Below are 26,623 nucleotides of genomic sequence, written 5' to 3'. Positions count from 1 at the left end.
CCCCCCGCTGCGTGCACTGTCACTGAGCTAATAAGAAGTGAGCGTGAGTGTGGCCTTTCCTCTGCTCAGCCTCCTGTTGGCAGGACTGTCAGCAGCCCCAGTCTTGGCATTTGCGGTGCTGTTGGTTCCCTCCCCGAAGGCCCTCTTTTGCGGTGGGGTGGAAAGTGTGCTCGGTTCTGAATCTCTACCACTAACTTGTGTTTCGACCCTGCACAAACACTGAAGTTTTCCAGCTCATAGTTTCTCAAGATTCTGGAATTTGAGGCTGCAGCTCAGTGGTTGCTGGTGACCTAGAGGCTAATGAGGCAGCTCCATTCCCTGTCATTGGAGAGTCGGTTCTGGTTCTCACCATCAGTTAGGCTGTCACTTCGTGGGGTTTGCCAGGCTTCAGACCCTGTTTCTTTTCTCTTTCTGGACACAGTGGCTTCAATCTGGGGACATGATTATCAGGTTATTAGTGGTGCCTGAGTTACAGCTTCATGGTTTCACAGCCTGACTTCTCTTTGGCGTGGGTCACAAAGAAGCGTAGGGCATCATGCTTGTGCCAAAGTAAGATCTCTTACAATCAGAATTCTTTATTTTTAATGACTGATAATAAATATGAAAGAATATTAATACAAACCCCCAAAGAGAGCTACTTTTAATTAGGATGTGCATCTTAGAGAAATAAAGTGTAGGTCCATTTAGGTACCTTTGCCAACTCTTGGCTTGTCAGAACTTGCTAACCTGTTTTGTCATAATTAAGGAGATGGTCTTGCTTTTCCCTCTGGTTCTCCTGTTCTCACCTAAATGATGAAACCTGTCTTCCCTCCCTTAACCCCACAATGTCTTTTAGAACATATAGGCTCTGCGCTGCTTCTCAGAGTTTAATGAACCACCTGGCATCTTGTTAAAATGCAGATTCTGCTTCCTTCTGTAGGTGTGGGTGGGTCCTTAGATTCTGCATTTCTAACCAGCACTCGGTGATAAAAATGCTGCTTATCTGTGGACCACATTTTGATTAGCAAGGGTTTAGAGTACCTTATGGGTGGTCCCAAACATCAGTGTACGAAGGAATCACCTGGGAAGCTAGTGAAAATTCATATTCCTGGACCTTTTCCCCAGAGATTCCAGCCCAGGAGGCTGAGCCAGAGCCCAGGTAGTCCTGATTCTGGTTGTCCGTCAACTAAGCTTTGAAAACACATGCCTTAGGAGCACTGCTTTCCATTCCTTCCTTCCCTTACTGCCCCATGTTAGCTCTGTGACCAGTCAGTCAGTCACATCACCTCACTTGGTCTCATTTTTCTTGTCTGGAAAATGACATAGTAATAGTACTTTGCAATTCTCCTTATGAAGATTAGAGAGAGTGAATATAGGTAAGTGCCCAGCACAGGCTCTGGGCCCTAGAAGCACTCAATAAATAAAAGTTATTAAGACCCTCTCCCTTCCTTTTTCTCCTTCCACGTTTCTCTTGATGCTTTCCTGACTTGTCTGTCTTCCTTCTAGCTACGGTGATTGTTTAATGAATACCTTTCTTTTCTTTAATACAAAAACAGACTGATTCTGATGTTGCTATTAATCCCTCTCTCCCCGGGAGTCCCTGGCATTGAGTCTCAGCTGTCTGTGAGCGTTACCTGTGAGCTATGAGTTGTAATTTGTCTTGGCAGGTTAATTAAAAGTTTAGGTCTTGTTTTAGTGAAGTCATTATGGTCCCAGTATACAATCGTACCTCTCAGGTTTGCTTAACACACAAATTGGAATATGACCCTCCCTTTGTTACATGTTGAAATGCAGATCTAGAATTTAAGAAGATCTGAGATGTCAGAATCCAGGGTATTTATGTCTGTTTGTAATTAACTCACAGGAGAAATAATTGTGTTTAGTTTAACAAATGGCTGTACTGTGTACGTTTTTGCTTTTCCCTCCATTTAATGCAATCCAGCTGATGATTTTAAGTTAAATGAGTTTATCTTTTGCCTTGAAAAAGTCTAAAAGAAGTTTACAAACAGTATACACAAATATATACACACAGAAACCTGATGTTGACAGAGCTCCCTCTGAACTAGACGCATTTACCCCCGCCCCCACCCCCAGCCCACTGAAATGAAGCAAGTTTTAGAAAGAACAATCTTTCCCCCGTGTGTGGAGATCCAGAATTTAAAGGTAATGTGGTTTCTGGTCCTGGCGCCATTGGGGGTGGGTAGCCTTGCTGAGCCCAAGTATTGAATGAAGTAGGAGGATGTATACCAGTAGCTAAAATGTAATTAGCCATTGCAATTTACAAAGGACTTCAAATACATTCTTTAAGCCTTGTAGTAACTCCATGAGGCTATTATTTTTGTTATCACCCCTTGTTGCAGATGAGGAAACTGAGGTTCAGGGATGTTAAGAGGAAAGCTAGGACTTGCGTATTTATCTGTCTGGCTCCAAGGTTTGTGACATTCCATCTTTAATAGTCTGCCTCTTTCCCAAGATCAAGTCTCTTTTTGAGGTATTAACACTTACTTCTGTTTTCCACCTATTCATGCATTCAACAAACATTTAGAGAACACCTACTGTGTGTTGGGGACCATGCTTAATTAGCTCTTTTCTGCATGTAATTTAATCCTCACAAGAACCTTAGACAACATGTATTTTGATCTCAACTTTATGGATGAAGATATTGAGACTCAGAGAGTTTAATTGACTTGCCCAAAGTCACAGTTAGTAAGGGCAGAGCTAGGATGGAAACTTGATGTCAAAATCCCATGCTGTCGGCACTATGCCACAGTGTCTTACTATTTGCCATGATACTAGTAAATATTTTATTTCCGTTTGTGTTGTATGGAATATGATTTTCCCCTTATTAACTGGCCTCCACTATGAGTAAGTATCTTACGTCAACCCAGGAAGTTTTCTTGAGAAGTCATTAAAAAGGTCATGAAAAAATCTCGCAGCATCCAAAACTTTAAACATAAAAATGTCTTTGTACACGTTGCTTGCAACCCCAAGACCTGACAAGTCAGTATCACAGTGTTTTGGGTCTCCAGATAGCATCTTATCTTTTAATTTTGGTTGATGCTGAAGCGTAAAAGAACAGATCAAGCTGACACTGTGGCAGTGTGAGCCAAGCTGGAAAAGAACAGAGGTGTTCCACAGTGGATTTAGGAACCCAGAGAAAAGAAATGAGAATCACTCTTAGAAGACAGGGACACTGGTAATTTTTATGAGAAATGTGCCTTGGTTTTCCTGGTCTGAGGACATTTGTGCTAATTAAAGAGAAGAGTCCTTTGTTCATGCCTAGGGACCTCTTCTATGCCAGGAACTAGAAGCAGATTTAGTCCCTTCCTCTCTTACTCCTTCCTTCCTTTCTTCCTTTGTCCAACAAATATTGTATTCCTGCTCTTTTCCAAGCTGGAGCTACTGAGAAGGTATGACATGGTTTCTGGCAAAAGTGGCTCATGGTCTAGATTAAGAAGATGAAGCACTTACACAGGCAGTGCCTCTGGTGCAAGAAAAAGAGAAAGAAAGGTCCCTCCTGGAGCCACTAGTCAGAGCGCCATGAGGGTTGGAGGGAGACAAGGGCATATCTGGCCGGGCGGGTCAGGGCTCTCTGGATGAAGTGATATTTGATGGGACCTTAAAGGATGGGTATAATTTCCACATTTAAAGAAGGAAAATGGGAGGGGGGTTGTTGAGGAGTTAATTCCAGGTAGCAGGACAGCCTGAGCAAAAGGTAGGTAGGCAGATAATTAGTGCTGGCTGTGGGGAGCCAGCAGTTCTGTTTGACTAGAGCACAGGATGCCTTGAAGAGGGGAAGTGAGCTGTAAGGGGGCGCCGCGAATGCCACCCTAAGGGAGGAAAAGGTGCATTCTGCAGGTTTCGGGTCCCATTGCAGGCTTTTGAGCAAGGGAATAAAATGATTAGAGCCAGAGGATTTATCTTCTGGGGCCCAGAAGAAGAGCCCACTAATTTACGTAACTAGAGGGGGTTACTGGGATTGAGCTTTGTGATTTTATGAGAAAAGAAAACAGGAAGGGAAAGGGCAACCAGGAAGGACAGAAGGGCTGGTTCAGTGGTGCTAGTGGGGTTTTCATTTGCCTCCCTGCAACCCATTCCTCTTTGTTCCTAGGTGTGAATAGATACTTTCTCATGAGCTTCTGTCTTCCAGGGGTCATCAAAATTGGGTCCCTCATGATATTCCATAGACCACTGGACAGGGCTATTTCTGCATTTCCTTGCTTTGGTTGGGCAAGTTCGTTGGCCTCTGAGTGCATTTGCAAGGATCAGGAGGGAAAACTTCCTGACATTATGGACTATAACTTGTGTAAAAACCTGTACTACTTCAAAGAAGAAACTAAGAAAAATGGCTGAAGGATGATTTTCTGTTTTTAATAAGCTCCCCCTTTCCCCACATCCCCTTCCTCTGAATTATAAGATACAAAACAGCAATGAAGAACCAAGGTGTCTCGGTAATCAATTAACCTTCTTGTAAATGACATTAGCAGCGCTTTGTGAAATTGCTGCTGGAAACGCTTCTTTGGAAAAGGGCCCTGTGAATTCACCTCTCCCCGACAGCAGTGATTCATTCAGAGCAATCTGGCATAAGTGGAATGAAATTGTAGGCTGAGGGAGAGCTCAAGTCAGCACATTGGAGACAGACTGTGGCCAAAAACCTTTCGGTAGAAGAGAGCTAGGCCTGTCGGCGCACTCCGTCTGCGGCCTGGAGACCAGCCCTGCCAGTGGCCGGCTCCGCTCACCGAAGATGACAGGACAGGGCTCCTTACCACCTCACCCACCCCCTCCGCTGTCCCTGGGACCCATCTTAGACAGCTGAACCTTCTGAGTTCTCTGGGACCTGGGACCTCAAAGGCAGGAAAGAAGAAAAGGTAGCTCAAGGACACAGTGGGTACCAAGCAATAAAGCTCGTCTCCTTGTAGGAATAGTTAGAAATGTGTTTGGTGTGTAAATAACATGACCCCTCCTGAAAAGGCATTTCAGTGAGGTTTTGATGTTCTCACGCAGCGTCTCAGTCTAGGGTGTGTCCATCTAGGACCAGTACAGCAGTCCCTTGGCAGCCTCAGGGCCCAGGCTCTGCCCTCCTTGTGCTCTGCCATCCTCAGCTCTTGGTCTTGTTTTCGTGCTTCCCTCCTCGTGGTCCTGAGATGGCTGCTGCACCTCCAGAACTCATGTCTGCATATCAGCCAGGAAAAAGAAGCAAGGAGAAGGAAGCCGGGAAGCTAAATTTTCCAAGAACACTCAGCTTCCATTTCTTTGGCAGAGCAGTGTCCCTTGGACACTCGAGCTGTAAGCAAGTCTGAGGAAGCAAATATTTTTAGCTCGCCGTCTTGGCACTCTAAACAGAATTAGGGTTCTCTCAGGAAAAAGGGAAGTGAATATGGGGTCATCAGTGTCTGTGACAGGCTTCACTGAGTCTGTGGTTCAACAAGTACCCACTAAAAGCCCCTGACTGTGTGCCAGCCCCTGGCCTGGGCATTTAGGTGCCGCCATGAGGCAGATGTGGTCTTGCCCTTGAGGTTCTCACGGGCTGGGAGGTGAGGCTCAGTGAGGCTGAGAAAAAGGAGAAACCGCCCATACAACTGAGGAGGAAGGAAATGGCTTGATTCTCTCTCATTACAGCACCCAAGGAACCGAAGGCTTTTTTATTGCATCTCAAAGCCCCTTGCATGATGCTTTAAGGGGGACGGACAGGAGGAGCAGGTCCAGAGGGGCTGCAGGCAGACCTAGACAGTATGTCTGTTCATTTTCTCATTCAACCAGTGTTCACTATTTGCCTTTTATGGTGCCATTGTGTCCTGTCTTCCAGGGGTCATCAAGATTGGGTCCTTCATGATTTTCCATAGACCACTGGACAGGGCTATTTCTGCGTTTCCCTTGCTTTGGTTGGGCAAGTTCTGAGAAAACATGGTGTCCGTGGTGTATAAAATAGCCATGTTTCCTGCCCCCGTGGAGTTTACAGACACGTTTGAGACAGTTTGAGATAGATTCTTAAGTTTAAATACAATCGTCAAATATATATGTAAATATATAGTGGTAGACGGTAAATATCCATTGTGGTGAAGAAAAGAAGAGGGTACTCTAGAGAAACAAACAGGAGACCTAATTTAGATTCCCAGGGCAGGGGTAGGCATAGGAGTGTTTAGATGAAGGCTTGGAGAAAGAAAACGCCAAGCAGAGGGAAAAGCATATGCAAAGGCCCTGGAATAGGCAAGAGGTGGGAGTGTTGGAGGAACTTTAAGAGGGATACACTGTGAGGTGTGGGGATCAAAGGGCCTTATGGTATAAGGGATGGCTGGAGAGACACCAGGAGGTTGTACAGGGCTTTAACATGGCATGTGAAGTTTTGTTTTGTTTTTTAATTTATCCTAAGGGTAACCGGAAGCCGTTGTGGGACTTTGAGCTGCAGCAACCTAATCTGCTTTACATATTTGAAAGTTTCTGCAGCTGGGACACCAGTTAGAAGAAGGGCTCAGGCTGGCCTGGGCCGGGATGGAGGCCTTGGAAATGGAGATAAATGAACACATTTGAGCTGTATACTGCCCCTTGGAAATGACGGGCAACCCCAGGTGTTAAGATAATGTTTCCTAAGGAAAGAGGTTAAAGCAGGATGAGAAGGTATTGAAGAATGGTCCATTTTAGGGGTGAGTGAAGACGCACAGCTGGCAAAGGAGATTGTGAACGTCAGAGAGCTGGGGGGAGGGGACTGGAGGAATGTGCTAGCGGGAAGTTCAAAAGAAAGAGTCTGGATATTTTAGGACTCTTCCATCTCAGCATTTCAGCATCTTCCTCTACCCGTAGCCAGGGCGTCTAAATCACTGTTGGTTTATGTTTTTGCCACTTCGGGATACATAATACCAGGAGCCTTCACAAACCTTTCATTTATTTAAATCACACACTTTTAAAGATGAGAAAGCTGAGGCTTAGAGAAGTCACATGATTTGTTCAGGGTCTCACACGGCCGCCAAGTGGCAGGGCCAGGACCATAATTACAGCCATCTGTTGATTGAGCACTGATTCTGTGCCAGGCACTGTACTGTGTACATTATCACATAGTGCCCAAACAACCTTGAAGTTAGATTACATGTATTTCCATGTCATAGATAAAGAAACCGAGGCTCAGAGATGCAATGCTATTTGCTAAGGTCTCATAAGTAGGAAATAGCAGGGCCAGGTTAGCAACCCAAAGCCCATGCTCTCTCTCTTACATCTTAGTGACTGGGTTTCTAGTGTGTGATGACATCCGTGTGGGTCCTTAGACACTCTCACAGTCAGAGATCATCAAGATAGACAGAATCGTAGAGATTATGGCATGCGCACCTCCTAGGCTCACAATGTGTCAGCACTTTGCCTGCCATCAGCAGCTACATGAGACCCACCTGCCCTGTTCTAAAGAACCTCCTGACCTGTACTCACTCCTGCTGAAGGAGCCCCTACTCCCACCCTCATTCAGATGGAGTTTCCAACAGAAGATATTTTTTCAGTGATGGTTTAATTTTGATAACCGATGATTAAATTTTTATTTTCTGATAGCTCTTTCCTCTGCAGTTGATAAAGGCTGTCGCTCATCCCCATCTCTCAAGCTAGCTTTTCTGTTGCAGGACAGCAGCTGTAAGAGGGTTCTCACATGGTGATATCTTTTTCCTTTCCCTTTACAGTACCACTGATATGTGGAACATGATTGAATATATGGCCTCCTGTTCTGTAACACCCTCGTAGGAACCACCCTAACCCAAGTCTGCTGGACTTGGCATTGGTCGTAGACAGTCAGGGTTGTCACTGTGGCCAGAGAGGCAATGTGGTCCACAGAAAGAAAGGGCCAAGGCTTTGGAGTTGAATAGACCTGCGTTTGTGTTCTGGCTGTGCTATTTAAGAGCTGTGGGACTTTGGATAAGTCTGAGTCTCACCTCGCTCACCTGTAATTAGGAATAAAACCTACTTTAGAGAGTCTGACAGTGACATGCAAGCGTGTGATTCATGGTAGGTTCTCAGCATGTTTTCAAGCGTCTCTTAATTATTCAACGTTTGCTGAACATCTACTTTGCTAAGTACTGGAGATTCCACAGTGAATAAAACAGAAGTCTTGCCCTCAAAATGCCTACAGTCAACTGGGAGAACTGACCCTTTCATAAATAATTCCAATATAATGTGACCTGCACCAACAGAGGTCTGCGCGAGCTCCCGTGGGACGGAGAGGAGGGCAACTACCTCTGCCAGGGATGCAGGAGAAGCTTGTAAGGTATAAAGGACTTATTGTGACAAAAGTGCTTAATGAGCTGGAAAGCGGCGTGCAAATATTAATTATCACCAAACTGGGGCCAGAGCAGAAGTGAGAACCAGAAAGGAAATACAGGGAAAGAATTATGCCCCAAAAAGGGAGACATTGAGACAATAAGCCAGTTACAGTCTGTGCTCAGCCACAGATGTGGTCACTGTGGACCAAGCAGAAAGGGGTCATTATTTGCATTTTAGAGATGAGGAAGCAGGGTATGAACGGTGGCCCACACAAGGACACAAAGCCAGGTCTTCTGAATCCAATCCCAGCGACTTCTCTTGGAGTCCAGTTGTCTGACCAGGACTGTGAACATGGCAGACCCTCATCAGAGGATCAATGGGCACCAAGTGAAAAGGTCAAAGATCACAGATGCTCCCTGCAGCCTAGAGCCTTCTTCTGTGGACATGAACTTCTTGTAAGCGGTTCTGAAGGAAAGGAGGGCACAACTGCCAATTCAGGGCACTGCCAGGCCCCTGGCTGAGGAGTGGTCCTCCTGTCCTGACAGATCTGTGTATTCCAAGGCTGCTGGATTCAGGGGGCAGAGCAACTCTGGAACTGGTTCAAGTCCTACAGTCTTTCTCTGCCCATACTGTTGCAGCTCAAAAATGGAAATGTGGCTTCCAAAACATTCCACGGCACTAACTGTTATTTGTTCTTATGAATTTGTTCTTCTTCAGATTCCATGGGGAACTTCTTAAATGTTCCATTCTAGTTTCAGATCTTATCTTTACAAACTCCCGCTTGCCTCTCTGAAACTACTTGGCAAAATTGATGATATTAATATTAATAGCTACTATTTATTCAGTGCATACTATATCTAAGTATTATCCTAGATGTTTTACATAAACTATTTCAGACCCTTACAACAGGCATACAAAGTAGGTATTTTTTCCCTAGAGGACAGTGTAGCTCAGAATGTTCCAATGACTAGGCCGAAGTTTCTTACCCAGTCAGCGAAGGAGCTGGAATTTGAATCAAGGTCTGTCTGGCTCCAATACCCACACTTTTCTCCTCATGCTTTCTGCTACTTATGCCTGTTTGTGAGAGTGCCTGGTGTGTCCAGGAGACTGAGAGTGGATGGAGGGCATGAAGGGGGATGGTACCCAGAGAAGAACCTAGAAAACGAGATTAGGGTCCACCTGGGAAGGGCTTTGTAGGCCAGCTGGGAAATCTGGTTTTGAAGGCAGTGGGGAGCACGGGATAGTTTTTAAGCAACGATGTAGCGTGATTCTTAGATCTCTTTCGCACTGGTATATACAGAGGGGTTGATTTCTCAGACTAAAACAGGGAGATCCATTTGGAAGACTGTTTCGGTAACCAGAAGGGTTAGATGAGAGAAGGGCCTGAAATTGGGGCAAACGCCACTGCTTTTATATAAAGGAGGGGATCCATTCACGACATAATGGGTTGGTTTTCTTGACCACTTGTATGTTAGCTATAGAGAAGAGACAGGAAGTTTCAGCCTTGGAGAATGGATGCATAGTGATATCATTAAGTTAGGAAACAAAGAGGGGAAGTGGGTTTGTTGGGGGAAGGAAGTAGCGAGATGGTAATTTCATGTTAGATTTGAGCTGCTAATAAAATTTCCAAGTGGATGTTAGTTATTGGCAGTTAACAATGGGTAGATGGATAAATAGATGTTGACTTAGGGATAGCTCTGACCTGGAGACAGAAACCCAGTGGACGTCATCAATGTGGATGTGAGAGTGGACAGGTGGGAGGGTAGAGTACTGAGAAGCAGGGAGTCAAGGATGGAACCTCAACATTCAAAGCTGGGCAGGGAGAGATACATCGAGATTAGCCTTAGAGAAAAGTTGGGAGCTGATTACAAGGAAGCTGCAGAATTAGTCATTAGGAGGTCACTGGCAACCTCAGTGGGAGCAGTTCCCTCCGCCAACCCCGTGCAGGCGGAAGCAGGGTCACCCCGAGTTCAGGAGTGAGTGAGAGGCGTAGAGTAGAAACAATTCCTTCTCGACAGAGCAGAGAAGGAGACAGATGGGAGTAACCTGAGGAGGAGGCAGGTTCAAGGAAAGGTTTATATAAGGTGGGGGGAGCCTTGAACGTGTTGTCAGCTGTGGGAAAGGAGCCAGGGGAGAAGACTGGAGGCCCAGGAGAGAGGGAAGATGATTAATGAAAGGAGGTGGGAGACAGGGAATGGAGGGCAGATGCAGAAGGGCTAGACCTGGGAAAGGGGGAGAGACACCTCTTCCTGTGGGACCGGGGAGGGCACTGAAGACAAGAAAAGATGAAGTGGTGTTTGCAGGTGGAGGAGAGAGGAATTCAGGGTAGAGTCTGTCCTGATCTCAGGGTCAGCAGTGCTTTCTAGAAATGGATTGCCTTGCTGAGTAAGCCCTTTATGGCCTGAGTTGTGTGTGTTCCCTTCCATGTAAAGACAGCCTCAAGGCAGCACTGAATCAAATCAATTCTATTGTGTAATAGAGCCATAGAGAGAAGGGTAACGTGGTTTAGTGGTCGGAGAGTGGCTCCAAAGCCGGACTGCCTGGTTTGAATCCAGTCTTGCCTCTTTGTAGCAGTGTGACCTTGGGCAACATAGATAATCCAACAGGGCTTCAGTCTCCTTATCTGAAAAATGGTGATATTAGTACCCACTTCATGGGGGTAATTATGAGGATACAATGACTTAATACTTGTTAAATACTGAGAACAATGCCCGGCACATGGTAGGTGCTAGGCAAGTGTTTGTTATTGTTATGGACAGTAATAGTCACTAATAGTCTTCAGTGCTTACAGGGTCCCAGGAGCATGCTAAGTTTTATGCATGCATAACCTAAGTTAAATTATGTAACAGTCTCAGGGAAGCAGGAGCCAGTATTATTTCCTTTATGTAGATAAAGAAACGAGGGTCAGAGAAATTAACAAACTTGCCCACAGGCACACAAGGAGTAAGGGCAGAGCCAGGACTGAGTCAAGGACAGTCTGGCTCCAGAATCCATGCCCCTTCTACATTGGCTTTCATTCCTGGGCCCCTTGCAAGTCAGGACCCACTTCCCTGGTACCCTCGGTTCGCCTTTCCCGTGGCGACAGGTCAACGTTTCAGGCCCTGCTGTGAGGACACTGCAAGGCGTGTGCTTTGTTGGTCCTTGGCACTTCTCTGGGTGAAAGAGTTTGTATCAAAGGATCTCTACTTGGAGAAGGAGCTCCTTTATCTTTACCATCAAGCAAAGGTTTAGTGATTGCAAATCTAACAGAGGTTCGGGCGAGTTTCTTGCTGCTTAAACAGAGCAGAGGACCTTCTGTTGAAATGACAGGACTATGAGTGTTATATGAAGGGTTATAAAAAAATGTAAGCCAGAAACCTCTGAACATCTGGTTTTAGTTTGAGTAGCTGCTTGTTCATGCCTTTATCTGAGAAGCACTCATGTTCGAGGCTAATAGAAGCACAATTCGTTTCATTCCTGGTTCATATTATATGTCAGCCTGATTTTTTATTTTCATTTGTGTCATAGGCCAAAGAATCCATGCAAGAATGCAAGGGTGCAAGGGATGGGCTGTATATTTTGGAGAAGTGAGAAAAAGCCCTGTGCACTAAAGCAGGAAAGAGAGGGTGGTATTTTTCACAAATACACTTTGAGTTTTCTCAAGCCTGTAAATGCAAGCTATTCCTTGGGAAGCTCTCATTTAGGAAGTTGTTTGTACCACCATTATCTCTTTCTCTTAAATGGTAGAGGAGGAAAGTGAGACCTGTTGAGCTTCTCTTGGGTGCCAAGAACGACGCTAAGCACATTTTATTTACGTTAACTCATCTTAATTCTCATAACCAACTTAGGCCATCAGAGTTATTTATCCCCATTTTCCAGATGAAGCAGGGGGTGTGTTCAAGGTCACGCAGAGTCAGAGCCATTATTCAAACCCAGGTATATCTAGTTGACTCTTCTTTTGCCAGTTTCCCATGCTTCTTGAATGCACTGTGCTGAGATCTCCTTTTGTGTTGGGTAAGTGATAAAAACACCCGTGATGATAGTACTAGGTCATAACAGTACTGAAAAGGAAAGTCAAAAAAGATGCTTAGCGTGATAAAGAATATCGATTTCTAGTCAAAATCCAGTGCTTCCTGGCTAAATATTAGATGAAGTCCCTTTAAAATCACTAATAAATAAGGGCATATCTATTAGTTAGCCTTGTTTTAAGGCATGAAACTGAAACAAGAAGCTGAGACGAAGTTATAATTATTTGTCAATTTGTCAAGGATGTGTTCATAATTCCTAGAGAACACGATTAATTGAAAAACTGTTTTACTTAAGAATTCAGAACTTGTGAATGGGGTACAAGATAGCTTCTTAAAAGTCAATAGATTTCCCATATACTTGCAATAACCAGTTATGAAATATAATGAAAAATGTCCCAGTCAAAAACATCAGTAAAAATTAAAATGTCATCTTAATGAGTACTGTATGTGACCTGTGTGGCAAAAACTGGGGTATTTTATTGAGAGCTATAAAACAGGACATGAATAACTAGGAAATATGACATGTTCCTAGATGAGAAGGTGAGATACACTAAATATGTCAATTTATAGATTTAATGGAATGCCAAACAGAATCCTAAAGGGAATTTAGGAGATTTGATTGAATGGTTTAAGACTTCGTCTGGAATAATAAACAGATGAAAGTATGGAAGAAATTCTAAAAAGAAGAATAATGAAAGAGTACTCATCTTTAAAGAAATTCACAAGTCATAAATCTAAAATAAAAGAGAATAGGAGTCAAGAAGATTAATGAAATAAAATTGCCTAGAAATATTTCCAGTTATGTCTAAAAATTTCACATTTGAAAAAGGAAGAATTGCAGATTAATGGAGAAGAGAAGACAGTCAATAAATGTTTGGAATAACTTGGAAACATACCAGCTTAAACTAAGAGGCTGTAAAGGGGCCTTCAGAAGGATAGCTGTGGACAATAGATACACAGAAGGTTTTTTAGCCTGTACTGTTGGCCTAATATTTAAAAATTGGACAATTTCCCATAAAACTATAGGTTTATGGCTTCCCTTAAAAAATTAAAAGACCAAAATTCCTGCAGGATCAAGGCCCTGCCCACTCTGAGTACTCTGTGATTCCCCACAGCCTCCACCTCATCCCTTTTTCTCACCTGGCCTGCTTCACTCCCTTAACTTACCTGCCTGGCCCCTGGAGGAGCCTGAGTTTTCACCCTCTGATTCAGACTTCACCTCACACCATATGCCAAAATCAGTTCCAGATGGATTAAAGAAGTAAATATTTAAAAGTCAAACTGAAAGAGGGTAAAACCCAATATTCACATATCTCTGGCTTAGACAAGGACTTTTAAACTTAAAAGTCATTGAAGAAATCACAAAGAAAAGAAGACTGACAAATGTTTACATAAAAATGTAAAACTTCCATATGTCTTATAAAACTTATCAAAAAAAAGGAAAAATAGTAGACTGGAAAAATACTTGCAGTAAATATGAGAGACCAACGGTTAATATCTGTATTATATAAGTGCATATACTGTGAAAAAAAGACATTATGATCTCCTAGATAAATGGCTGAAGCACATGTGTAGAAAAGCTTCCAAAAATATATAGTATGCTCTAAACATACATGAAATATGTTTAACCTCATTAGTAATCTAAGAAGTGCAAATTAAAGTAATGGTGGATCTATTTTTTTTTAACCTAATAAATTAGAACCACCCCCCCCAAGTTAATACCCAGTCCTGAAGGGGCTTCAGTAAGACCCTAACCACATATGTTACTAGTTCATTGTAAATTAGTACTGCCGTTTGGGAAGGCAAATCGGCATTTTGTATTAAATCATAAAAATGTTCGTATTTTCAACTTCTGAGAATCTTAAATAAACCAATACCTAGAAAAAACTGCTTGCTTATCTCAGCATTGCTTATAATTGTGAAAATTTGGAAACAATCCAATGTCTAATCACAAGAAAGCATATAAGCAAATTATGGAATAGCCACTTAATGAATATTATGCATGAAACATGGGAAAACGCATATAATTTTCAGCCCCAGAAGTTATGTTTAAAATATGAACACATCTATTAATAGCCATGTAATTTGCCTAACTGGTATTTTAGAGACAGAATTTGAACTTGAATTCAAGTCGTTCAACTCTGAGACCACGACTGTTTCCACCTGCACACTTCCTGCTGTGGAAACCTCAGCGACATTTAGAGGGTGTCGATCACCGTGTTATTAGGCTGGCTATCGGAGCCTGGTGCTCTTCCAAACTGAACTTAACACAGTGGTTCGAAGATTCTACCTGATGGGGATTGTGAACAAGGAGATTTTTGTCAACTTTGTCACCCCTAAGAGTGGGGATTTCCTAAAGATTTCCTCTTCTCCCATTTAGCACAAGTGATAAAATGCGCAAATCTAGACGACCAGAAAAGATTGCAGTTGAACCAAAGTCTGCTCCCAGTGTCATTTCTTAAGTGCCACAGGTGCTGTGGACACGTGTGTGTTTCTTCAGCATTCTGTTACACACCTGTATGTATATAAATATTTTAAATATTTTCATTGTTTTTTTGTTTTTGCTTTTTAAAGAATGCACTGTTAAAACCATTAATCACGAAGCAGACCATACTTTCTAAATCAGCTTTGCTTGAGGTGAAAGACTAGTCCCCAGGTGGTCGCTCATTCTGAATGCCTGGTGTTAGAGGATACTAGAGAAGATTCATGGGATTCACGTTAAGAAAGAAAGCATATTTTAAAGAATTCTGCAGTTTGAAAACCTGAGCCTGCTGTTCGATTTCCTGCATCCCCCTCCAGAGTTTACCATGACAATAATAATCCCTTACATCATACAGGACTTTTACGGAGCGCCATGACATACAGTTTTTTCACTTGTATTTTGATATGGACAACCCAGTGAGGTAGGATGGTACTAGAATTATTGTCCCTGTTTCCTAGAAGCAGCAGCTGAGGTTGAGAAGTCAAGGCTCTTTTACTGGTCCAAGATCACGCAGCAAGTGTATGGGCAAACCTGGGTTCAAATCCACTTCTCCTGTTTGATTGGTCCCTTCACTCATTTATTCCTGCGAGCAGGCATTCAGCCGGGCTGTGATGTTTGCACACCTTCTATATGCCATGCGCTCTGTTCAGGCAGTGGTGAGGGCCACGAACAAGGCAGACAGGGACCTGCCCTGGTGGACCTCACAGTCTGCAGGGAGAAGGACGGTGACCAGTAATGTGACTGTGATGAGTTATACAGGAAAAGGGAGGGGTCTTAGGGAGCACTCAACAAGGGGAGCTAATCTAACTGGGGCAGGGTCAAGGAAGGGTGATTTTGAGTACATGACAATCTGAGCTGAGACCTCAGAAAATTAAATAGAGAGAGTGAGATGAGTGGCAAGAGGTGAGAAGGGAAGAGAGTTTAGGACAGATGCCCGAGGACCCCCAGCATTTAATGGGTAGCGGAAGAGCCAGAAAAGGAGAGTGAGGATGAGTGGCTAGAGGGGCAGAAATATCAGAAAGTGTGCTGTTTTAAAGCTGAGGGAAGAGAGAGCTTCAGGAAGGAGGGCTAGAAAGTTGTGCCAGATGCTCTTGAGAGGAACTTGTGGTTGAATGTTGTATTTCTCTCCCTCTTGGAGTCCCACCATAATGAGAACAATGATTTAAAAAAACAAACAAGGAACAAACCCACAAAGACAAAAAGAATAAGAGACAATAGCCATCAAGAGATGTCAGTAGACTTTTGGAAAACAGAAAGTGGGTTGAGATAGCAGCATGGAGAAAGCTGAATACTGAACACCTACCAGTGGAAATGTCAGTGAGGAGCAGAGCCCCAGAAAATCTCAGGAAGAAAGCCCAGGTCCTGCAGCGGACAAGGGTGAGGCACAGAGCTGAAATGTGGATGGATTCAAGTCTATGTGATATGTAAGCAGCAGCAATGAGACCATTAGCTTTCCTCTGCATCTCACACAATCAAATTATCAATCAATTGTAAGGGTAGAATAAAGATATTTACAGCCATGCAAGGTCCTAAAATCATACGTTCCATTCACCTTTTCTCAGGAAGCTTCTGGAAAATGCACTCCACCAACACCACAAAGTAAACCAAGAAGGGGGGGTCCAGGAAAGAAGGCGTTCAAGAAATGAGAGAGGCAAAGAGAAGTCCCAGAATGATGGATGAGTAGCAGGCCTAGAAAACAAACAGACCAGACGGCAGCAGGGCAGAGGGCTCCAGGTGGGAGAGCTCCAGGCAAACAGAAAAGCAGTAGACCAGACCCTTCACCTGGTGTGTTTGACCATGTGGAAAATTCTATTTCAGAGGGATTTTAGTTCTGTTAGTGTGAGTAGAGTCATTAATAGTAACACAAGAAATTAAGCAAAAACCGATGTTTTTCCATTAGATTATACTGGATGGAAGTAGTAGATGATGTAATAATGGACAGAAGTAGTGGGTAACAGTAGTAGTAGATAACATCAAATATATGTCAAAAAATAGCTGTATAAGCACATTATTTGGAAATATTAAAGGCAATTCTAGAAGAAATAGCCAAAAGAGTTGAGTTGCTCTCTGGGGAGTGGCATGCAGCTGTGTGGGTGGAGCAGAGGACTGCTATTTTTCGTTGTAGACTTTATAGTATTGTTTGACTTTTTAAACTATGTACATAAAATACTTTGGTTCAGGAAAAAAAAATTTAATGCTACAGAGGTCAAGGAAGAAGGAATTGAAAAGTGTCCACTGGAGGTAGCAATCAAAACTTCAGCAAGACCAGCTGGGTCCCTTCTCCTCACTTAGCCCAGTCGTTTTGGATGGCTTATTTGAGACTAAGTTCCACTTCCAGCATTCCACCCAAATAAGTGTGCTTCTGTTTCACTCCAGTAAGAAAGTCTTTTCTTTCTAGGCCTCATTATCCAGAGTAATCCAAGTTAAGGATACCACGGTGATTGAAACGTGTAGACAATTCAGCCACCTTTTGATGTAGTGTCATGGTTGGGAGGATAAATGAGTACCTGGGTTCAAATTCTGGCACCTGCTCTTACTAGCTGTGTAGCCTTGGGCAAACTTAGCCAAGACAAGTCAGAAAATGGGAGTAATCATCGGCCCTTACTTTGTTATGAGGGGTAGATGAGTCAACACATGCAGAGCAGGCTCCCCACGAAATGCACAATAGATGTTAATGACGTTATTGTTATTCCAAATTCTGCTTTCATATTTGTTTTCACAAAAGTCACACAATTGTCCAAATTTAGATTTTACCTTTTTATGCCCAACTCTACTAATTCTGATAAAAATCAAATCAATTAAAAACATTTATATTGGTTGTAGTTTTGGGGTTTTTTTACTTTTTTAATTTAATTTTTAAAAACATGGAGCCTAATTCTCCTCCCCTTGAATGTGGGTGGGATTTTTTTTTTTTTTGCTTTTTAAACATTCTGGGAACAATTTTTTGGTGAGGAAGATTGGCCCTGAGCTAACATCTGTTGCCAATCTTCCTCTTTTTTTCTCCCCAAAGCCCCAGTACATAGTTGTATATCCTTGTTGTAAGTCCTTCTAGCTCTTCTTTATGGGATGCCACCACAGCATGGCTTGATGAGCAGTGTGTAGATCTGTGCCCAGGATCCGAACCAGTGAACCCCAGACCGCCAAAGTAGAGCACACGAACTCAACCACTACGCCACTAGGCTGGCCCCTGTTTTTTTGTTTTTTAGCAAAGCACTATGCTGCTCCCTGAGGGAGACAAAGGCAGTGCAATATGGGGTCCTTGTCCTTTAAGAGCATCTCACAGCCCGAGAAGACTTAACGCTGATAGCATTTGAAGACAGCAGACGGGGGTAGGGTGTAGCACGAGATGAATTGTCAAGGGAATTTTGAGAAGGCCAACAATGAGGGTCATTATAGACTAGGGTGGACCAAAAAGGCATAGGAGGATTTTGATCGGAAGAAAGGAAGGGAGGAGCTGCAGAACAAAAATCCGGGATGAGGAGCTACTTGAAGTGTAGAGGAAGGCTGCCATGACTGTCTGGGAATGAGAAGAGCGGGGTTCCCCTCCCAGTCCCACAGCCACCCAGTGGTGAGACCTTGAGGAAGATCATTTTCCTCCCTGAGCTTCAGGAGGATTAAATGCAGTGCCTTGGCACTCTGCCTGACACACAGTAGGCTCTCCTATGATTTTCTTTAGTTTGGACTTTGAGTCTGAATCCCAAAGCAGAAGCATGTTGACTGGCTGAGGGTCTGAATGAAGACGTTTCCTTGCGGGGAGTCAGAGCCTTAGGCCCAGACTTCTACTTCTAGGCAGCCTGGTTGTTGTCAGTCTCGAAAGGTGGATCAAAGAGAAATAGGTACGACAGTGGGCACTTTGATTTGCCTAAAGTACAGCTCCTCTGGGCCTCCAGCTCAGACTGTGGGAAGTCTCTTTTGTCTCTCGTTCCTGTTGCCCATCAGCTGACTGCCCTTCACAGCCTCAATTCCACTGCTCAGCCTGATTCTGAGAACACCTGCCTTTGAACGTGTTCCTCTAAATCCTCCAAGCGCCCTTCTCTGCCTGGAGACTGTGTTTCCAGCCCCCAGTGCTGAGCCATGATGCCTGCATGGAGATGCCTGGGGTGCTGCTTCCTCCTCTGGGCTTTACATATTCATTCCTTGAAGGCACTTGCCATACTGTGACCATCTTCTTGTCACTGCTATCAGACTGTGAGGTCAGAAGGCAGAGCCTGTGCCTTCATTTTTTCTCAACTGACCACTTACCAAGCATTTGCTCTTCGCCTGGCCATGAACTGGGAGCTGAGGCCACAGGGGGCTTAGACCCCACCTTGGCCTTCCAGGCACTAATTGCACTGGAGGAGGCAGCCGTGGAGATAAGGAGCTGCAGTGCAGTTTCACCTGAGCTGTCATGAAAGCTTGAGCAGCGTGCGGGGGTGCAGAGAAGGGAGCAAGTCAGTCAGTTAATCTCCTGCACCTGGCACATAGTAGGTTTTCAGTAACTAGTTGTTTGGGAGACCTAACAGCTTTTGGCTCTATAATCTTGGGCAAGCAGTTTCGCCTCTATAGGCCTCCATTTCCTCATTTGAAAAGTGGGGATAATGATTCCTAACCCTTAATGCTGGGGTGAGAGTTAAATGAGGTCATGTATGAGATTAGTGTGCTTATCCCAGTGCCCAGCACATAGTAGGACTCAATAAAGGATGGTGGTGATGGCTATTGTTATTGCTACCTTATTGAATGTCTGAATTTATTACTTTACTATTAAAAACTTATATCTGCACTAGAAATCTAAGTTTAGATGGGAAGAGTGAGAGACTAAATATTCTAGCACATCTTTGACTTCCAGAGGATGTTTTTGAAAGTATCCTCTGCCAAGGGTCTTTCTCTTAATTTGCTGTCCTAGCAGCTGGGTGTGAAGGTTGGGATTTGCCCAGGGTCCGGGAGGGACCAAGGGTTACAGTAAGCCTTCATGAATTAAAGCTGCTCTCCCTGAACCTCCCGACCCCTCAGATGACCAGAGCAGTCAGCCCCCTCAGACCCCACTGCTTTGGAGAGGACATGCACCTGCGTCCTCTGAGCGCTGGCCCTCCGCCAGGAATGGAAGGCAGAGTGAATGCAGCTGCTAAGGCAAATGCAGGCAGAGATGCTGTCTCTACAGGTGTGGGGCTCAGGAACAAGGGGCCTTTTAACTGGGCCCCAGGAGGAGGCAGGAGCCCCAGCAGGGGGAAGTCTCTTCCCTGGGAGGGTAATGAGCTGTCTTTTCTGCTTTCTACCACATCCCTTGGAAGCCTCAAGACCCAGCAAACCCAGCATCAGCTCCCATCCCCCTCGGTTTAACAGTGAGCAGGTGGAGCTCACCAGCGATTTCTCACATGGGGCACCACGTGCGTGTGTTTGTGTGTGTGCGCGTGCATGCACGCACTCTGCCTTTGGCTGTTGGGCCCACACCCTGGCTGTAGCCAGGATCAGGCCCAGTCAGCAGAACAAGCCTCCCTTGTCGTGGGTGCAGCCAAGGTGCTCAGAGTGAGTAGTAACAGGGGAGAAGGCAGGGGTTGGCCAGTAAATGGGTTCATGGGAAATGTCCCTGGGGTTTCTAGGAGAGGCTGGACCCTTACAACTCATCTTTCATGGGAAGGCTGATGTCTATAGAATGTTGGTCTGTGTCTTGGAGGTATGAGCCGAAAGGAAGAAAGAATTCAGCGGCCCCAATACTTGCACTTGGGCATCCTGCTGTGCTTTAGTGTGAAAGCAGGTGGAAGAAACATAATCTTACATGGACTCAGATGTCTTAATAATATAAACCAGTACTTTGTGGAGACGGTATTGGGACATTAGTTGTTACTTTCCCAAGCTGAGAGCTGGGCTCCCTCTTGTTCTGTTGTCATAAAGGGCACACACCTCCATACACAGCATACCAGGAGCCCCTGATGAAGAAGTGAGCTGAGGTCTGCCAGGTCACAGCCAAGAAGCACTAACCCGTCTAGAAGGGTCCGTGACCCCCTATCCATAGTCGTTCAGCTGCTAACACTATAACACCTACTGTATGTCATGCACTGTTAATCACTCCCATTCTACAGATAAGGAAAGTGGGGCACAGAGAGTGAAGTGACTTACTCAAGGTCACACAGGAGGTGGCAGAGTGGGTGAGAAGGCCTAGAGTCTCCCTCTAAAGCCTGTGCTCTTTCTCTTATACCACACAGCCTCTGACTTGACCTGTCCAGAATGGGTTTGCTTGGTTTGGTTTGTTTTGACTTGGTTTCATTTTACCCACCGCTGATGAGACACTGCAAGCCTCACTACATGCTTTACGTGCATTATCTCATTTAACCTCCAACCCTGCTATGAGGTAGGTGAGTAAGGAAACCAGGGTTGAGAAGACCCCAAATGATTTGCCTGGGGTTGCACAGCTAGTGAGAGTCAGAGCTGGAAGTCTAACGAAGGCCTGTCTGGTTGCACAGTCCATGCTCAGCCGTGGGTCAGGGAGTTCCAGCCCCATAAAGTCAAATTATGGCAGAGTCAGGATCCAGCCCTGAGGCGCTGAGTGCTCAGAGACCAAGCATGGGGAGGCAGGGCCTAGCTCACCATGCCTGGGTTGGTGCTCACACTCCAGCCCAGTGGACAAAGTGGAAGGAACCAGGGACCTGGGAGGAAGGGTGGCCAGCCTCAGGAGCTGCAATCTAGTGCTCCAGGGACCTCACAGGCTCTGGTCATTCAGACGCATAGGGAGCTGAGGGTAGGAGCTACAGACCACTTCCAAACCTCTCTGGGTAGAGAGCAGACGACCCTGGCACAGGCACAGGCCAGCCTTTCATTGGTCAGGGACTTAGGGAGACTTCCCCTTCAGGCCCAGGCAGGGGCTCACATTTGTATTATAACCTAGTATAATGGTAGCTTAGAGATGCTGCTCCTGCCAGAGAGTCAGAGGAGGCCAGAAGTTTCCATAAACTTTTCACAATAGCAACAACTATTTCCCAATTCCTTGCAAGATATGAGTCTTTCACTTTTGCCATTGGGCAGTTTCTGCCTAGAGGCTGAGGGAGTGATCGGTCTGGGTAGTTAGAGCAGCTGTAAAATGTTTAACTTGAACATATAATTACGTTACCATGATCTCTGATAGGATTTGGTATCCAGCAGAAGTCCAACTTGGCCTCTGGCCCAAAGATATAGACCCAAGTTATTATGTTGAGTGTTACCTACTAGATAAATAAGAAATACTGTTTAAATCATTCTGCAGCTGACCAACACACGTTATAATTATTGTAAAGAAAAATCCACTGGAGTCTGAGAATTTATCCATCTCGTTAATCGTTTTATTATGTTATGTCCTGGTAGAAGTAATTCAAGTACATAATTCACAGAAGCCATCCTGACAGCTCTTGCTATAGAAAAGAGTTGGGGCTTTGCAAAATTTTATTACTACATGTTCCCAAACACATGGTTAGTGCTGTTTTGGGAGAAGAGAGCCTAACACCGTGTCCAGCTAAATGTAGCAGGCCCACTGGAAGGGAAATGAAAGTGAAGCCACAGGTCTGGAAAAAAATTATAAAATAAAATTTGAAAAGAAATGAAAAAAATAAACCAGAAATCAGCAAGGAAATAAGCAGGCTAGGCTGCACAGAAGGAACCTAGCCTTAGGATTTGAGGCCAAACGCACCAAAGGACATGAAACCAACCACAAATAGCCCTCTGTCATTTGATGTTGAATAAGCCTTGAGTGAGCAGCTACTCTAGACAAGGCCAAGTGCCAGTCCCTGGGAGACATGCACAAGATGGGGAATTGGAAATGGATCCCTTCCTCCCAAGGCACTTGCAGTCTACTAGGGAAAAAGAGCCTTACTCATAAATAACCTGACTGCAAGGTAGAAAGCAGTAGGCGATAAGCAAAGGATAGAAGTGAAAGGCCGTTAGAATTCAGATGAGAGAGAGATCTGTCTTGCTAGGAGGAATCTGGGGAGGCTTCTTGAAAGAGGTCGTTTAAATGGGGACTTGAAGGATGGGAAGGACTTGGACAAGTATAAGGGAGTGGAGCGAGAGCTTTCCAGGTGGAGTCCCCAGCGTCTCCACAATTGGGGAGGCTAAAAAGGGTTTATGGGTTCAGGATGGGTGAGGAGCAATTTGGCAGCAGCCCAAAAGGGACCTGAGGTGGACCCTTGGGTCAAGGAAGTTAGTTTGGAAAGGAAAGTTGGAGCCTTAAAGTCCAGGTTCAGAAATTTGAGCTTTCTCCTCTCCTGTGTTTCCTAAAGTATAGTTCTTAAGACTATTTTACGTTATACACAGACAGACTCTGTTTTGAAAATTATGTATTTATTTTAGCAAACTGGAAAAAATATAATTAGGTTTATCGAACTATTATTTCATGGTGATATTGAATTTCTGTTTTCAATAAATTTAAGAAAATAAATGAGTCAAACATACTAAATGACTAAGGACTAATGGTATGTAACTATGGCAACAGCATAAAGGCAGTAACCAGGGCCGGCTCCATGGCTGAGTGGTTAAGTTCGTGTGCTCCCCTGCAGTGGCCCAGGGTTCGGATCCTGGGCGCAGACATGGCACCGCTCGTCAGGCCACGTTGAGGCGGCGTCCTACATCCCACAACTAGAAGGACCTGCAACTAAGATATACAACTGTGTACAGGGCGGGGTTGGGGAGATAAAGCAGAAAAAAAAAAAAGGCAGTAACCAAAAAAGTGATGTTTGGAAGCACTGCTCTAGGCTGGGGTCATCTATTTGGATGCCTCAGGGACCAGGCAGGTGACAGCAGTGCAGGAAGCTGCAGATAGGGGCTGTGGCCGACCACAGTGCCTGGGCCTCTCCTAAATGAGAAGAGATTGTTGCCATGCTGGATCTTCCAATTTTTCAAGAAAAGCCATGATTAAGATTTTTCTGTGAACTCTCCTTTTTTAAAAAATTCTGGCAACTAATTCAATTTTCTTAAAACACCGTGCAAACAAAAGTGACCATAGGCCTCCAGTTTGTGATATGTACTCCAGATGCTAAGGAGCAGTGGACTTATCAGTGGCCAGAAGAGACTCAGTTCCAGGAGGGCAGCTCTGGCCTACAGGTCTAGGACAGCCTGAAAGGGACAAGGTGATTCAGCGCAGACATTTCCAGGTTCCAGGTGAAGTCCAGGCCAACATGGGAGTTTTAACCTGCAGGTATCTAGGTCATCTGTACATAGTTCTGTGCATTTTCAGACCTGACTATGCTGACATAAAAGATGGAAGAGGCGACTGGGTTTTTCTGTGTGGTTTATAAGCAGTATTGAGCTGGGTGACAAGCCTAGATAAATGATTGGAGAATAATTAGCAGTTCCCCCACCCACCTCCTCAGAGCCTGTTTCTGTTCCTCCATTGTCTGTCATCACGGAATAATTCAACACAAAGTGATGCTCATTAGATAGAACTCTCTAGCAGCAGCTGAGTGGAGCTTTAAAAAAAACTGATTTCTTAAATAATTTGTTCCAAAGACAGACTTGACATGAAGTTGGCATGATGATCAGCAGGTCACTGTGTGGGAGCAGCAAAGATGATTATTCTGGATCTGGCTCTTACTGAACCCCCATCTTGCCCAGAACTGCTTTGCATTTCAAAAGCCTGCCTATTCTTTAAGAGCTATTCACATACTACCTCCTGGAGGACCAAGCCCTCCTCTTTGGAAGTGGTCCACAAGTTCTTTTGCATTCTTGCATAGTTTAGATCTTTCTGTCCTCTCTAGCTTGTTTTGGTAGACCTGTGTGTAAAGGCTCAGCCTTTCTTCCAGACCAATGGTTCTCAAAATGGTACCCAGACCAAGGGCATCAGCATCACCTGGGACCTTACCCCAGACTTACTAAATGGAAACTCCAGGGGCAGGGCCCAGCAATCCATGTTTTAAGAAACCCCTCAGGTAACTGACACAGGCTAAAGTTTAATAGTCACTGAAACTACACTAGAGACAGGAGTAAAGCAACATTTCCTAAGCACCTTCTATGTCGCAGGTGTGTTCTGCATATACATACACATATGCATGGGCGCACACAGACACATCCACGTATATGGTGGTTTAATTTAATCTTCACAATAAATGTATAAGGCAACAGGTTTTCTCGTTTCACAGATGAGTAAACAGACTTCAGATACAGGTACTTTCTTACCCATGGAAGTTACAGAGTTGAAATTTAGACCCCAATCTTTCTGATTCCAAAGCCTAAAGCCTTTCTACTGTTCCTTGAGAACAAGGGTCACACTTTGGGTCCTCCTCATGGCTTCAGCTCAGTGGAGTCAACAGAGATTTGTTGGAATGAATGAATGATCAATGAATAAATGGATCAATAGTATTATCCAAGTATGATACAGTTGTGAGTGGCTGGAGCTGCCTTTTGATTTTTGAATGCAAATAGGTGTGTTTGAAAACCAGAATTTCAATCAACAAAACCAAAATAGGGGGGCCAGCCCAGTGGTGTAGTGGTTAAGTTAACACCCTCTGCTTCAGTGGCCCAGGAGTCACGGGTTCAGATCTCGGGGGCAGACTTACATACCGCCCATCAAGCCATACTGTGGCGGCATCGCACATACAAAATGGAAAGGGATTGGCACAGATGTTAGCTCAGGACAATCTCCCTCAAGCAAAAAGAGGAAGATTGGCAACAGATATTGGTTCAGGGTTAATCTTCCTCACCACCACCACCACCAACAACAACAACAAAAAAAACAAAATAGGTACTATTTGGAATTTCCTGGCCCTAGCAGCATCCTTTGTGTAGTCCTCACTGTGTAACTGACAGAGACTGGAGGCATAAGGAGTGGGATCAGCATGTTCTCTCATTGGATTGACAGTTGTGGTATATTGAGGATTGACGGTACAGTCCTAGATTAGGTAGGAGTAGAAATCTAGATTTTAATACTAGCTCTGTCACTTATTAGCCGCATGAACTTGAGCAAGTTCTCTGTACCTTCTTGTTCTCACCTATAAAATGGGGAATAATAAATAGCACCTTCCCTTCCTACACACAGAGCTATTGTAAGGATCAAATAAAACTGCATGTAGAAATGCTTTAAAAACGTCAAGTCCTGCACTTACCAGTTATCATCAAAGCCTGCAAACTATCGGGTGGAACCTGATAAAGTCCAAGGTGAATGGATGTGTCAGGGTTCTTTCAGTCTTAAGGAGTGAAAACACACTCGAGCAACCTCAAGGAAAGGACGGTGTGGTAGGGAAGTAGAAGTGTGGTAGGTTCAAGAAGATTCACGTGGTTTGGGACTAAAATAGTCACTGAAAAGCCTCGGGGGGTCAGGGCAGCTCTGGGGGCCGCATATTCATTCTCTTCCTCTCACAGGTCATGGGGCTTCTTGCGTGTGGTAGCCCTACTTCTCTCTGAGCTTCAGCTCCATTCACCACTCCCACTGACAGCCAGCTACCTCTGCTCACTCGGCACTGCTTCCTCTGGCCTTCGGCTCCTTCCTGGCTAGAATAACCTCACCAGCACCCCCTTTCCTTCATATCCTTTGACTTCTGCTCTCGTCACCCACTGCCACATTCCCTGGTACTGTCAGTCCAGATATAAGACAGCTAAACTCTGATTGGCACAGATCCTCTGTGCACCAGGCCCCCTCCTAGAGCACTGGTCAGCCCATGAATGGACTCTGCTTGGGTCAGGTGCTCATCCTGGTCCAATTAGCTGTGGTCACTCATCTGGTCCACCTGTGCCTGCTGCATAGGCAAAAGCTGTGGGCAGAGCATTGCTCCTCAGAAGGAGCTGTGAGTGAAGGACTGAGAAATCTAGAAGGGAAGGAAAAGCATCTCCAAACCTGGGAGCACACACTTCTCTGTGGACGGCCCTTATGCTCTTGAACAGCAGGGCACTTTTCGGTCTCATCACCACTTGGTGTGTATCTCAGTGGCCTCCCTGGCATGTGCTCGTGGGGCATAACAGGTTATGCATGTGCAGCATTCCCTGGGGAAGG

At 44.7% G+C, this 26,623-nt stretch overlaps 1 protein-coding gene across 6 annotated transcripts in view; it reads left to right on the top strand.

The window, feature by feature from the left end:
* TENM4 (teneurin transmembrane protein 4) overlaps window positions 1–26,623 on the top strand; it is a 727,387-nt gene that overhangs the window by 547,317 nt on the left and 153,447 nt on the right. The window lies entirely within an intron of this gene.

The sequence above is a fragment of the Equus quagga genome, chromosome 14, assembly GCF_021613505.1.
Source record: "Equus quagga isolate Etosha38 chromosome 14, UCLA_HA_Equagga_1.0, whole genome shotgun sequence".
NCBI lineage: Eukaryota > Metazoa > Chordata > Mammalia > Perissodactyla > Equidae > Equus > Equus quagga.
This window is presented reverse-complemented; position numbering and strand designations above follow the sequence as displayed.